Below are 12,521 nucleotides of genomic sequence, written 5' to 3' on the forward strand. Positions count from 1 at the left end.
AATACCAATTTCTAAAAAATTAGAAACAGCAGAACAAAAACAACCAGAAAAGGGTCCTCGGGTTATTCGGATTACTCCCATCAAAAATTGAAACAGCAATAATTCACCAACAATTTTTAAAGCAGCTCTGGAGGCCATACTCAAGGGCTTGGAAAGTTGCAAATTGTGCATCATTGCTATACGTCTATTAGAAATGTAGACATTCAGCCTCTTTTTTAAAAAAAAAATATTCTTTTAATTTTTCAACTCAGCGCAAAACTGGTAGAAAGACATGTTTGCATATGCTTCCAGTGTGTTTCCTTTTACCTGTTAGCTTAGCCCAGCACTGGGTTCATTTTACCTGCCGCAATTTGAGCTAATTATTATGCTGAGAGAGGAAATGAGGGTATAGTGCTTTATTTTGGCACAGAAGTAAAGATAAATGCTTTCATGTCCAAACCATAAGGTTCCATGTCCAAACCAAAGGTTGCCTGCTGATATTCAACAAGTTGTTTTTATACCATAAAACCACACACATGCAGCAGAATTTCTGTAAAACTTCACTGTAAAAAACTTAATATTAACCACTCCAAACTTGACTGTAAAAAATATGACTTCAGCAACCAGGTTGTCGAAGCGTGGAACTCATTACCTGACTCAGTAGTGTCAACCCCTAACCCCAAACATTTTTCCCTTAGACTATCCACGATTGAGCTCCCCAAGTTCCTTAGAGGTCAGTAAGGGGCGTGCATAAGTGCACCAGTGTGCCTTCCGTCCCCTGTCCAATTGTCTCTCCTTGTCTCATTTATCTTTTCTTCCTTTCAAATTTGTTCACCTATACTTTTATATATTTTCTTCTATTTGTTTCTTTAGTTATATTACTACATATCTATTCTCTTCAATGTGTATTATGCATTGGACTAATCAACTAACTAACTAACTAACTAACTAACTAACTAACTAAATAAACAAACAAACAAACAAACAAACAAATAAATAAATAAATAAATTTCCTGACATTTCCTCACTTGTCCCTGTTTTATTGAAACATCCACTATTTAGACCAACATCCCATAGTAAGCATGGGGGTGCACTTATTTATCTCCCAAACTCCTTTGTAGTCTGGGAGCTTATTTTATTCCTTGAGTCTACGGAGAGGGGTGGCATACAAATCTAATAAATAATAATAATAATAAGCTGTAATGTGAAATGGAGCATTTTGGGATGTTCACTTAGGCTGTGAAAGTTGCAAGGGACACTTTAGATTGTTGCCTTTGAGTAAGTGATTATTTTGTGAGTGGATATTTTAATCATGAAGGCACCATTATGACAATGCTCAAAATGTGCTTTCAAAATTCTAAGTGAGATGTTTCTGTCATTTCACTGTTCTATAGCTGCTCACTTCTGGGATGTGGGTGAATTCGATAACCTGCTTGTTTTAAGTCCATTGATATGGATATTGTTTTGACGCTGTTGGAAAATCCTTGGTCAAGTAACATGGTCATCAAGCTACTCCCACCTGGTCACATGGCCGGCAAGCCACTCCTACCCGATCACATGGCCATCAAGCCACACCCACAAAATAAGCCACACCCACAGTGTGGTAATAAAAATTTTGGTAGCCCTTCACTACAACATTAGAAAGAAAATGGAGCCTTGAGAGTGGTATGGATTTGAGGGTTCCAGATATTATTTTCATTTGAACATTAAGATGAACATCAGTGTTGTTGGCATGACAACCTCTTCCCCATATTGGTGCAATGTGTTTGGTGACAAACTAGTCTATAATTAAATTTATATTTATAAATATAATTATATTTTCTCAAGATTGTCACTAAGTTGTATAATAAATTGCTTTTAAATAGTTGTATTAAATTTAAATTCTTAAGTAAAAAACTTTTATTAGCAATATCAATGTTAATTGTCATCATCAAGTATATTTATGAAAAGATATTGATCATTCAGAATCCCAAATTTTTTAAAAAATCATTGTGAAAAAACCAGAAGTCATTATAAGGTGATCAAATAGTAATCAAATAGCAATCATAACCAAATATATTCCAAAATTCCCATCCTTTTAGTATCATTCAAAATCTCAAATTTCCAAAGACTAACTCATTTTATCCATTACAAAATGTGACTCAAAATGGAAATATTAATTATTAAAGTAATATAATCATAAATGTATTCCATTAAATATAAAGAAAAGAAAAAGCAAATCATTATATAGTAATCAAATAATGACCAACTAGTCAGATAACAATCAACCATTTTCTTTAAATTTCCATCTTTTTAAACTCAAATTCCCCTTCCTTTTCTCTCTTTTAACAATGCACCCCCATCTTCTTCCCCCTTTTCTTTTCTTTTCTTTTTTCTTTGGATAATAATTGCCTAAATATCCATTCAAATCTCTTTAATTCCTACCCCCTGCTAATTTGCCTAGCCCAATACATGCAGTATATCCTCACCTTATTCTTTTTCCCCATTGTAAATACCAGTGTAATAATCATAAAATTCAGTATAATCATAAGGCTCAGAGTAATCATTAGTCAACGTCCCCCTCCCTTGTATCTTTATCATTTTCCAATGCCTCCTCCTCCTCCTCCTCCTCTTTTTGTTTCAAGTCTTCTTTATTTTCTTGTTTTTTGTTCCTTACAATCATATTTTTAAAATACTTGCTGCGCTCAAGAGCTTTCTCTACATTTTCTCCAATTTATTTCTTCATAGTCCAAAAGGCATCCATATACAAGTCTGCCAAGTAATCCTTAATAGATGCTGTAAAATCCCCATCTTCTAATGCCATATTGCCAAAGTTATCATTCACCAGTTTATAGTCTGAAGTAATCCTTTTCTTTCAATTTTTTTTCTTTCAACTCTCAAGTAAATAGAAGTTTATTCCAAATTCATAGCTTCAAGAGCTAAGATTACAATTTTGTTTTGCTTTTTCAAAATCCAAGGCCAACAGTTGTTCAAATCTTCCACAAAGATCTTCAACAGCAATAATTCGTCCGACTGGCAGGTGGCATCTCCCATCATTTCCACAAGTCTATTTTCTCTTAATTATTAAAATATATTTGAGTCCGTTTTATTAAAGCAGATATTCACTCCAAAGTTAAATCAATAATCCAGTTTAAAGGTTATCAATGGTTGGTCTTTTACAGCCTTCTTAAAAGTTTTTCCACTGTGACATTCGATGTTAGGTAGCTGCTTTGTCTTTGTTTTTTGTCTATGCATTTGCTCCCATTGAGATTAAAAAAGAAACAAAAGTCCCAAGCTTCAATTTGGCTAAAAGAAAACTCACCAGCACTTTTAATCCTCTTCTTTGTCTCTCTTGCACTTTTCCTTAGTTCCTCTTTGCAGGTGACTTCAAACTTCAAAAGTAATTGATCTTTCCATTTCGCAGCTGTTGCAGCTTGGACAGCTTTTGCAAGCCAATTTCCACTGCCGCCAGTCGAGAGCCCTAAGTGTGTTCCCTGTGGGGTATGCTGACCCCTACCAGATCCCCGATAAAGTCCCTCTTCTTCACTATCCCTCCAGGGCAGTTCCAGACTGGTTCTGATTGAACCAGCTCCCCAGCCGACAGGGATTCGAGGTTCTCTTGCAGAGCATGGGGAACTCTGTGTCGCCGTGGTGCTTGGCCACATCCCTCTCCTATTGTGCTCTATTTCTGTAGAGATGTAATTATTTCTTATATATAGTGCAACTCCCCCTCCTCTTTTATTTGGTCTATTTCTTTTAAATCCCTCAAGTTGTATATTCTATTTGTCAGTTTCATCCCACCAAGTTTCCATGATGGCAACTATATCATATATTTCCTCATTTACTTGAATTTCTAATTCACCTTGTTTATTCCTCATTCTCTGTGCATTGGTGTATAGATATTTGAGTCCATTTTGATTGACCCTGTGTCAAGGAAGATCACCTTATGACTGAAAACGGCACTCTGGATTCCTTGTCCCAATATCACCTCTTTACAATACTGTATATCTGTTGTTTCATTAATATTTACATCCTTCCTTCCTTCCTTCCATCCTTCCTTCCTTCTTTTCATCCTTCCTTCCTTCCTTTCTTCCATCCTTCCTTTCTTCCATCCTTCCTTCCTTCCATCCTTCCTTCCTTCCATCCTTCCTTCCTTCCTTCCATCCATCCATCCTTCCTTCCTTCCTTCCTTCCTTCCATCCTTCCTTCCATCCATCCTTCCTTCCTTCCTTTCATCCTTCCTTCCTCCCTCCCTCCCTATTAAAAGTCCTGAAAAAAATGCAGGGAGGGATGGAGTCCCAATGGAAGGTATGCATTAAAAAAGCCTTAGGATGCTCAGAACTCAAAAGATGTTAAGAATCAACTGGAGGGGGGGAGTCACAAATCAAGGTGGTAAGAGAATGCAGTGACATATTCTTAGATGACATTGGCTGCAATGTTTTGTTCCAATACCATCCATTCGACTAGATTAATGGCATGCTGACTTCTATCCCAGTCATCCTGTTTACCAAGAGCAGGCAGGGAGAACAAAGGTCTCTATGGCCCTCACCAGTTGAGTGCTAATTCATTGAGAAAGGAAGCACCGAGGAGAAAACCAAAGTTGAAATACCCCAATGAGTTTTGATTCTCCTCTTTGAGCTGCAAGACTGGAACACGGCATATTTATTATCCCCCCACAATGGAGATGAGTGCAAGAATGGCAATAAACTAAGGCAGGATCTTATTTTGGTCCTGGAGCTGTAATTTTAAGTTCCCTGGGCAGTCAGCAGGCAAGCAGTTTGCTAGGAGTGGTATTTAAAATTCACAGTCTTGGCTCAGAGTATTTATAGCATCTTGAGATCACCTTGATACAACTTTAAGCCGATAATGCTCTGCAAAATCTCCTTGCAATTAATTCGGAAGAGATAGTTTTCATGCACATGACCAGATGGTATAACCTTCCTTTCTAGATTTTTTTATTAGATACATGTATACATGTTGATAACTCTTTCTGGGTAATAAACAAGCAGGCTCTAAATTCAGAGATAATTATTAACAAGGAAAAACAACTACACTGAGGGAAAAAATGTCACTTTTTTTTATAAACCGAAGAATGTTATGAAGGAATACAAGCTTCTGTGTTTCATAGAAACATAGAAACATAGAAGTCTGACGGCAGAAAAAGACCTCATGGTCCGTCTAGTCTGCCCTTATACTATTTTCTGTACCCTATCTTAGGATGTATATATGTCTATCCCAGGCATGTTTAAATTCAGTTACTGTGGATTTATCTACCACGTCTGCTGGAAGTTTGTTCCAAGGATCTACTACTCTTTCAGTAAAATAATATTTTCTCATGTTGCTTTTGATCTTTCCCCCAACTAACTTCAGATTGTGTCCCCTTGTTCTTGTGTTCCCTTTCCTATTAAAAACACTTCCCTCCTGGACCTTATTTAACCCTTTAACATATTTAAATGTTTCAATCATGTCCCCCCTTTTCCTTCTGTCCTCCAGACTATACAGATTGAGTTCATTAAGTTTCCAAGACTTATTCATAAAGAAAGTTTTAAAAAGTTAAGATGCTGGACTTGTCAATTGGAAGCTTGGCAGTTCGAGACCTAAGTACTGTGTGATGGAGTGAACTCCCATTCCGGCCTCAACTTCTACTCCTGTTCGAAAGCATACAAATGCAAGTAGAAAAATAGGTATCGCTACAGTGGGAAGATAGCAGTGTTCCATTCATCTTTGGCATATACACTGTAGTCCTGCTGGTCACATGACTACGGAAGTAGCGATAGAAAGCACTCAGGCGGTAATAGTTTTGGGTTGGTGTTGTGGTTAGCTCTGGCCCAGCTCCTGCCCCAAGGACTGTGGATGTGGGGGAGACATCCACATGCTGCAGGCCTGTTTTGCTCCCGGTGGAATCTGCTGATGAAGGCTCCTCTGACCAAGAAGACATGAGTGACAGGGAGGAGGAGAGTGTGGCAGACAGCTCAGAAGGAGATCAATTATCTCCGATTTGGTGGTGGGGTATGTGTGTTTGTCGGGGTGGTGGGCACTTTCACTATACACTGTTTTATGTTGTGTGCATTAAAATTGTTAAAAATCAATAAAAATAGTTTTTTTTTTAAACATGACTACGGAAGTGTCTTCAAAGTGAGTTGAACACTGCGCCCTAGAGTTGGACATGACTGGACAGGAAAAATCCTTCTTCTTTTTAACTAACCAATGTTGGGAATTTCTTAGAAATGGAGATTCCAAGAAGGAGTCAATGCTTCACATTTTGGAAATCCAACTTTTAAAGTAAAACTAGATCCCAAGTCTATAAGACTGTTGGAAAGGTATCAGAAGAGAGCTGAAGTAACAGCTCCAGAGCCTGCAGTTCTAAAAAGCAGAATCTCGCTGCTCAATGGCCAGATCTGATATTTCCCAAATCATAGCTGTATTGAGCATGACAAGACAAACAAAAGGTTTCTGCTTTGCTTGTTCTATACGCCTAGCAACACCTATAAAATTATGCATGGGTTGTCTACTGTTAAAAACCATGCTGCCTGGAGCAAGGGGCAACTGATAAAAGGATTGGTGTAGAACATTTATATTTATTTATTTATTTATTTATTTATTTATTTATTTACTTACTTACTTACTTACTTACTTACTTACTTATTTACTTATTTACTTATTTACTTATTTACTTATTTACTTATTTACTTATTTACTTATTTACTTATTTACTTATTTACTTATTTACTTATTTATTTGATTTATATGCCGCCCCTCTCCGAAGACTTGGGGCGGCTAACAGCAATCATAAAACAGCGTACAATAATAATCCAATACTAAAAACGATTAAAAACCCATTAATATAAAAAACCAAACATACAGACATACAGAAATACCATGCATAAAATTGTAAAGGCCTAGGGGGAATTTTGAATCTCAATTCCCCCATGCCTTTAATATTCGTTCAATAGAAAGCTGGTGCGATAGCTGCAGGAATGAATGACTGAGATTAGAGAGAATGGGTGAGACTGGACATATTCTACCAAGTACTTAAAAAAGTTAAATAGAATATTTTATGAAGTATTCAAGGATAGATTTTTTCAACAAATATTTCCATTAAATATAAATACCCACACCCACACATTTTTTTCTGTCCAAATACACACACACATATGAATGAATATATATGTATGTATGAAACATTTTTGCTGAATTTGAAAATGAAGGGGGACTAGGATAGAACTATTTCAGCCTTGTTGTGGCCTCATCAGCTAGCCATATCCTCATTTGAACTTGCAGCCTTTGCCTTGTAAGGCAGAGAATTAACCTCTAGGCTACAGGATTTCATCCTTTCAGCTTTGTACCAGGGAAGTGTTATATGTTTTTTCTGTTGAATCACCCTGCTATACCCAAATATGGGTGGAGCTAATGCTTCCTTTTGCCTCTCTGTCAGGGTTCCAAGTAACACCTCCAACTAAGTAAGACTCCGAGGCTAGGCATTCCTCAACATTCCATTTTATTAGGGACATCATATTAGCACATCTGGGAGAACCCAAATCTGAAGTCTCCTGGGTTTTCCCCACCCCAAAGGAAATTCAAGTCCCTTGAGCTGCACCATGTCCATCACATGGCCCAACCAGGCCACCATCCTGACCAGAGTAGCTTCCCAGTCACGCCTCTCCAGGTGGAAGTTGAACGTCCTTGACTCCCAGTGAAAGAATGTTGTTGTTATGGCTATATATCTCACCCTGTCACCATCCAACCCCCCTCCCCATTCCATAGTATGCCCATCAGCTAAGTGTGGCAGCCCTGAAGATCCAAAGAAAAAAAATGACCTCCAGGGCTGACACTATCAACTATAAATAAATCACAACCATATTATTAAGAATCCACAGTATTTTTTCTATCCAGATCAGACCTAATCTTCAATTCCCAAAGGCCAAAGTTGAGTTTTCTTCTTTTCTTGTAGGGAAGTACTTCCAAGCTGCAATATTTTTTTCCAGGGAGATTGTCTCTATCTGAAGCAGTCAATTTTGCTATTTCAGCTATCTCCATTAATTTCAAAATCCATTCTTCTGTCATGTCTCTTTCCATCATTTTGTGTGTATAGGAGCCTTGTAGCCGAAGTTTTGTATAAAGTCCCATATGGTCAAAGATTGTTGTCTTCTTGTGTGCTGCCTCTCCATTCTATGTCTTATTTTTCAACAATCCAAATCCAGTGGACTCCATTTTTTTTATTTAAAAAATGTCTAACAAATGCAGTTGCTCCCATTCATTTGTAATTTCTTCAGAATGCAGCAGAACAATTGCTACTAGTCTTTTAGTATTTGTTGCCTTTCAAATATAGGTGCAGTGGAGGTGTTTCCTATCATTTTGAGTTGTCCTTGAAATAGTGGCCAAGGGGACTGCTACCACTTGAAATCTGAATGCTTTCCATAATGAATGTGCTGGTATAAACATAGGCTTCGGGGCTGATTTACAATGGCACTCTGATATTTCATCAAATAATGACTCACAGCTGAATGCCTGGGCCACTTCCCTATAAAAGCTCTCTGCCAGAACTGATGTGAAATTATAAACATTCTATGTTGCTGCACCAATGTGCTTTGTGCGTGCAATTCCTATTCCCAACGATTTAATGATAAAGTTAGAAAAGTGAATTAAAGCCTCTACTCCTGCCTCTTTTGCTGTAAATAGATACTGAAACTACCTATAGCTGGTTGTTTAGAAAACCCATTAATGTGTTTATTTGTATTTTTTATCCCTCCTTTATAGATACAGCCATTTGTTTAGTTCAAAGTTACGATGGCACTGAAAAATGTGACTTATGGCCATTTTTCACACTTAATGTATGTTGCAACATCCCCATGGACACCTGAGCCATTCTGGGATTGGAGCTTAAGAGAGGTGGAGAGGGTCCTCGGGACAAGCGAGGTAGGTGGGTGGTGGCTCCCCAAGAGTGCACAAACTTTCTGCGGATCTTCTTCTCTCCTTGAGGTGAAGCAGCCGGACGCTGCACTGCAGAAATTGTCCAGACGGAGCAGCCATGGACGATGTAGCCACCTCAGGGAAGTGGGCGAGGTGGCTTCTGGTTGGGGTGCCTGGAACCAAGCGGATCAGCCAAGGCTATGGGGCCTGTCCTGCCGAGCGAGCTACCCATTGTCCTGAGGAGCCTCTCCACCTTTCTTAGGCTCGAATCCCAAAATTTCTTGGTGGAGGTGTGTGTGGGGGTGGGGGTAGAGTTTTTTGGGGGGATGCTAAGTGGCAGAATTGGCAACAGCAGCTGGGCTTCTCTATCTCTCTCTGCCTTTGCCCAATCCCCGGCCAGGGATTGCGGCGGCTTGCTTTATGGCTGGGCATGATGGGGAAAATGGGTCTGACTGGTTCATTTTATTTTATTTTATTTTTATTTTTAGCTAGATCGATCGATCGATCTGTCTGCTTGCCTGCTTGTCTATCTATCATCTACAATGAAGGGGGCTCTCCTTCCCGTTTGCCTCCCTCTTCCCGCACTTCCTCTGCCGGGGGGAGGAAAAAAAGTCCCTTCAGCGAGAAATAATTTGCGTGCTCACGAGACGTGTCTGAAAAGTCCCTGTCAGCGCTCAGGCCATCACAGCGCTCAACCGCCATCAGTGACTCGAGTATAAGTCGAGGTCGGCTTTTTCACCACATTTTTGGTGCTGAAAAACTCAACTTATACTCGAGTATACACTGTAGTTTGCAAAATTATGTTCTAAAACGGAAGATTCAGATTAAATGTATCCTTATCTATCCTCATTGTTTAATAACTCTATAATCTGGAGTGGAGTCTGAGCAATTGAATGGAGCTAGCAGAGGGATTTTTACTGACCAGATGCCCTTTCTGACGCCAATGCGAAAAATTGTTCAGCAGATATATTCTCATAGTGCCCAGAGAGAGAAATATCTGCCTCTACCTAGGATCAAACTCACAGACTCCTGATTGTGAGACAAGAGCTCAACCTCTAGGCTACCACACCACTCTGAATGCATCCTTATCTATCCTGTATATAAATGGATATGCATACATTTGGAATTCTGGCTGGAATTTAGACCTTCAAGACAACTAGTAGTCCTCTCATTGATATTCTCCCATATTTTGATAAACATTAAGCTCTTATCCTGTAACAGATTCTTATACTTGTTATTTCCCAAAAGCTCATGAAGTCCAAATTGTTTGTTCATTTATGCTAATAGGTAGGTAAGAGTTAATTGTTCTCCATTTCTGTGTTGCAGCCAACAGATTCACTAATACTAAGTCCACTGAGACATTTATCTTCTAACAATGATTTTCATATTTCATGTGTTTTGTGCCTTACAGTTCTTAGATTCTCTGAGATTTTGAATATTGTCTTTTTCTTTGGATCTTGTCTTCTGAACTTCGCATGCCAATCCATAAAAGACTATCAATCCTAGGTCTAGAAAGCTTAGAACTATGTCGCCTAAAACACGATCTAAGTATTGCCCACAAGATCATATGCTGCAACGTTCTACCTGTCAATGACTACTTCAGCTTCAACCGCAACAACACAAGAGCATGCAACAAATTCAAACTTAATATTAACCGCTCCAAACTTGACTGTAAAAAATATGACTTCAGCAAGCAAGTTGTCGAAGCGTGGAACTCATTACCTGACTCAGTAGTGTCAACCCCTAACCCCCAACATTTTCCCCTTAGACTATCCACGATTGACCTCTCCAGGTTCCTTAGAGGTCAGTAAGGGGCATGCATAAGTGCACCAGTGTGCCTTCCGTCCCCTGTCCAATTCTCTCTCCTTATCTCATTTATCTTTTCTTCCTTTCAAATTTGTTCACCTATACTTTTATATCTTTTCTTCTATTCGTTTCTTTAGTTATATTACTACATATCTATTCTCTTCAATGTGTATTATGTATTGGACTAAATAAATAAATAAAATAAAATAAATAAATAAATATTTGCAGCATGTGAGACTTGAACCAACATTCATGTGAGACTTGAATCCAATTCTGTGAGACTTGAACCAACATTCATGTGAGACTTGAATCCAATTCTTCTGCGATTCAGCTGAGAAATCCATGAACTAAAATAAATTGTGTCTGCTTTCTTTCTACAAAGGAATGGTTTAATAGTAAGCTTTAGAGCAGAATGTACCAACCTTAGCAACTTTAAGACTTGTAGACAGCGGTGGGCAGCAGGCAGGACGGGGTGGAACACAGTTCCACTGGAAGAAATGAAGATGGGTGCGCAGCTCCATCTGATTGGTGGCTGTCACTTCCTGGATTACTGGTCTCGGTTTGGCTCTCCTTTTTCCCCTTGCTGCTGCTGCTGTGGCTGTGCTCCTTGCTTTTTTCCTCTTTCCTCCTTCCTGACCTCGGATAAGTTTCCCTCTCTCCTGCCCGGCTCCTCTCCAGCCTCACACGGCCACCTCCCACCTGAAGTGCAAGCAGAAGGTGTGGGTGGAAGCAGTGCTGGCAGCATTTATGCTTCTGGCAGCACCCATTCACCTAGCTACCCAGCCTGAGGTGTGGGGGGGGGACCCAGGAAGGAGAGTGCAGGAAACACGAAGTAAATTGTCACCCCTGCGAGCGACACTGATAAGGTTGTAAGTCGATGACTTAACAGTTCACTTATTATGATCATCCAGGCCACTCCCACCTGATCACATGGCCGGCAAGCCACTCCTACCAAGTCACATGACCATTAAGTCACACCCACAAAATAAGCCACTCCCACAGCGTGGCAGTAAAAAATTGGGCTGTCCATTACTGCTTGTAGACCTCAACTCTCAGAATTCACCAGCTAGCATAGCTGGCTGAGGAATTCTAAGAGTTGAAGCCCACCGGCCTTAAAGTTGCCAAAGTTGAATGCCCCTGTCTTAGAGAGCTGCTTCTAAGATGAGAGAAAGTGTATGGAGCCTGAAGTTCTGAAAACCTTGTCATGAAGAGGTGTAGGAAACCAGGATTTAGCCCAATTTACTAATATATCTTACTGCACATCTCAGGTGGTAATGGTAAAATATTAATGTTTCCTCTGGACAGTTGTCAAATGAAGAGCCTTTCCAGGTAAAATCTATATATTGCCAGAAATGCATGGTCATTTTCCTGCAGTGCAGTCCTTCGGTATCTATATGGTTTCCTCAGCTTCATATCTCTTTTTCTTGAGAAAATATGGGATTCCAGTGATGTGGTTTTTGTTACATGATCATTGACACCTATGAGATCAGTCCTTTTGATACCTTGGAGTGAAACAGCATCTCCACAGGCTGCAAATGGAGCTTGGCAAGGCACCTGAAACAGAGTAGCCTCAGATGTGAATAAGCTATTCAGTTCCTTATCTGTCAGCATTCAGATATTTGCTTTAAGACTTAAGCTGGATTTGCTCCTAAAATTAAATTGTCAGGGGCTTTTAAAAGCTTTTTATAGCTATAATGTTTTTTTCTTTGAAGGATTTATGGTTAGTTTAATCTAGTGTGTCTGGCTGCTACTTTTATGGTTCCTGTTTTGGGGGAAGCTGTTCCTGTGAATTCTATATTAAATTGGGAAGGAGAAGTGTTTTACAAGAAATAGATAGAGACTGTTTT

This window comes from Erythrolamprus reginae, chromosome 2 (genome assembly GCF_031021105.1).
Source record: "Erythrolamprus reginae isolate rEryReg1 chromosome 2, rEryReg1.hap1, whole genome shotgun sequence".
NCBI classification, from domain to species: Eukaryota; Metazoa; Chordata; class Lepidosauria; order Squamata; family Dipsadidae; genus Erythrolamprus; species Erythrolamprus reginae.